The 3477-nt window shown below is 51.5% G+C and overlaps 1 protein-coding gene across 1 annotated transcript in view; it reads left to right on the forward strand.

The window, feature by feature from the left end:
* LOC108799385 (kelch-like protein 4) overlaps window positions 1-3477 on the forward strand; it is a gene marked incomplete at its 3' end in the record, with an annotated part of 82504 nt that overhangs the window by 78488 nt on the left and 539 nt on the right. The gene's annotated exons all lie outside the window — the stretch shown is intronic.

A 3477-nucleotide genomic window follows, 5' to 3' on the forward strand; every position in this document is an offset into this window, starting at 1 on the left:
ACTCAATTTGAAATCTTCTGCCCCCATGTGCTCCAAGATGGAGACTCTCATAGTTTAGAGTTAGGACCGCACTATAAGAGGTGCCTTGGCGCGGCAGTGCGGCTTACACATCCTTTGCAGAAGACGTGTATCCAAACCTCTGTCATTGTCCTTAGTGGTGAGACAAGTTGTTTTACATGCTGGTTTGTGAGTGCGCCATGATGCCTTTCTACTGTTCCACTGTTCAAAGCCCATTTCGCGTGCACCTTACTGTATAACTGGTGACAAATTGTTGAGTGCGTTTGTCGTTTGTTTTGCTTGAGGTTCTCTTTATTGACCCCTGTCACCTCCAATACAGGAGTTCTAGCACAGCACTGTTCTGGAACTCCTGTGACGGGTGAGAGAGGAAGACGGCTCTCCCCTCTCACTGTCCACAGTCTGCACGAAGCGGCAGGGTTACTTTTAACCCGGCCGCTCTGCTCACTGCAGTTAGGAGAGACTCGGCGGCGGAGCCCGGAGGACGTAGCCAGCGAGGAGAGAGGTAAGTGTGGGGGGGGGGGAGGAGGCTGCAGACTGATTACATGTGATCTCGGCGAAATCGCTGAGTTCACATGTAAACGAAAAATCGGCTTCCCTCACTCTACATGTAGTTTGGCTTGTACAAAGCAGGACTGAATGTAGAGAGGGCAACTTCCCCACAAGGACACCGCTGCCGCCCCTCTGCGCCCTGCCACCCCGAGCCCGGGCCTCGGTGGCCTTGTGAGGAATCCGGGCCTGTCCCCAGGTCTGTCACATGAGGGTGGGGAGAGCATAGCGCTGTGTCATTTTTAGAGGGGTTTTTAAGGGATGAAAGCGATGGGGGAGGGGGGAAGGTCTCGGAAAATAAGTACAGGGTTCTTATTGCATCTCCTATAAAACAATCCCGTTACTTTCCCTTTGTGGATCGGGTACAGGACAGGTCCACTTTAAATCATTTGCTACAATAATACAGAAATATGAGAGCGGTAAACTGTCGCCCCAAACGGAAGCGCTCTGTATGAGCGCGCTTATTATGGCCGAGTGTGATTTACATCCAGTCACATCCCGGAGATGCGGGATAAGTAATGTCGCGGCAATGTGCAATGACGTTCTCCGCGAAGCGGCGTGCGCCGACCTCATGTATAATACATAACAACCGGCATCTGTCGCGGCGCTCGTTACAAATCAACTGACTGCCACCTCGGATACAGAATAATAATTCCAGGCAGACGCGGGAATGATTCAGCGTTAATCCGAGTTATACAAGAAGATTGGCGTGAGTCATATATCGTACCGTGCTAGGTATGGGGGAACCGCGGATGATACGGATAATCGCCATGGTTATTATCACCACGTGTCACATCCCGGGACCCGTATTATGTCGTGTGCATTGTGGCGAGGGCTCACCTCCGCTGTATTGCCCGTTATATATATATATGTACTGATGCAGGGAAGAGACTTACACCAGAGGCCAGTCAGCCATGCAGGGCCGGATTCCCCGCAAGGCCACCGGGGCGGCACGGAGAAGAGGGGCGGCGCATGTTTGAAGTCACCCGACGCCCGGAACATGGAGTTCTGGGCGCCGGGGCGGTAATTTGTTTTCTACATTTAGCTCTGCTTTGCAGCAACAGGGCTAAATGTAGAACGGGGGAAGCCGCTTGTTTCTTTACAAGTGATCTCGGCAATGTCGCCGAGATGACTTGTAATTAGACTGCAGCCTGTCCCTCCTCCCTCCCCCGCACCTACCTCTCTCCATGCTGCGTCCTCCCGACTCCATCTCCAGGCACCGTCCTCTCCTCGCTGGCCGCCGATGTCCTCAGGATGGAGAGCAGAGCGGCAGGGTTAATACTAACCCTGCCGCTCCGTGTAGACTGTAGAGCAGGGGTAGCCAAACTCCGGCCCTCCAGCTGTGGTGAAACTACAAAACCCATGATGCATCTCTCTTCGTGAGCCATGTCTGTGGCTGTGAGAATCTTGCAATGCCTCATGGGATTTGTAGTTCCACCACAGCTGGAGGGCCGGAGTTTGAATACCCCTGCTGTAGACAGTGAGAGAGGGGAGCTGTGCTGTGCTGTGCTGTGCCGTGCCATGCTCTTCCCCTCTTACCTGTCACAGGAGTTCCAGCACAGTGCTGTGCTAGAACTCCTGTATTGGAGGCGACAAGGGTCAATAAAGAGAACCTGTCACTTCCAAATGCTATGCTTGTTAGCTCCTGTTTAATAGCAATAAAGTTAAGTGAAAAAAAATTGATTAAAAAATAAATGAAAAAAACCAGACTGAGCTGACAACCCGGTGTCCCTGCTGCTCTGTCTCAAACAGTGTTGTCAGCAACCATGTTGTACCACAGAAGCCCTTCACCTTATGTTATGGAAATGAGGGGAAAAGGTGTTCTGAAGTCCAACAGAGGAAAGCAAGGCAGGGCTGACACCACTGCTTGGGATCTCAGTGCAGCAGAGGCAATGTGTTCTCTGCTCACTACAGGAAGTTAGGAGCTCCCTGGATTTCTAGCAGACCAGCTGGCATTCTTCTGTACTTGCAGCGGCTGTAAACATATAGAAATGTGCATGTGGTTTGTTTTTTGTTTGTTTAATCTGCTTATATTTTGCTCTTCCCGGTTCCTTCTCTCCCCCCCTCATCAACTCGTCTATGACATTATTGATTAAACCTTTTTCTTTCATTACATGCTTTATTTTAGACCCAATGGTGTCATCACCGGGGCTCTGTGCATCTCTGTACAATGCAGGCAGGTCATGGCTGGTGGGAGGGGCCGTCAGGGTGCTGTACGTAGCTTCCTGAAAACATCACAGCACCCAGCCTCAGTACTGCTCTCTCAAGAGCCCTCAGCCCTGATGCAAACAGTGGGCCGGCTCTTGGGAGGAGTTATGCAAATAGCAAAATGCCTTGATGGGTGGGGGTCAGTCCGGAGGAGTGCGTGTTCCTGGGCAGGCTGTATTCCCATGCAGACCCCCCTAGGTAATGCCCACTTGTGATGCTGAGTCTCCATGATTGAAAGAGCTGAAATCTAATGAATGAAAGGGGCGGGCCAGGGACAGTCAGGCTTTGGAGGGGAGGGCTAGATGGAAAGGAAGGAGTGAGGCAGGCTCGATCTGACTTCCTGCAGTTTCTAATGCACATTGTGAGAAGCTCCCATTGCGCAGGGATACCAGGGGGAGGAGGAGAGGAGCCGGTACAACTGTGCAAGACTGAAGGGGAGGAAGGAGGTCAGATAGAAGACTGGAGGGGAGGAAGGAGGTCAGATAGAAGACTGAAGGGAAGGACGGAGGTCAGATAGAAGACTGAAGGGGAGGACGGAGGTCAGATTTAAATTCAATTTGAAGCTAAAATGTTTGAGAAGTATAGAGGGGAAACCTTCCAATTGGAACAATAAGTGAGGTGAGAACTGTCTAAGAGGCGAGTTTTCTCAATCCATGTTGTGTCAACCCCTACTACTGATCATAGAGCCCGGGGGGGGGGGGGGGG

Source organism: Nanorana parkeri, unplaced genomic scaffold (assembly GCF_000935625.1).
Source record: "Nanorana parkeri isolate BGI_ZX_2015 unplaced genomic scaffold, ASM93562v1 scaffold1711, whole genome shotgun sequence".
Classification (NCBI taxonomy): domain Eukaryota; kingdom Metazoa; phylum Chordata; class Amphibia; order Anura; family Dicroglossidae; genus Nanorana; species Nanorana parkeri.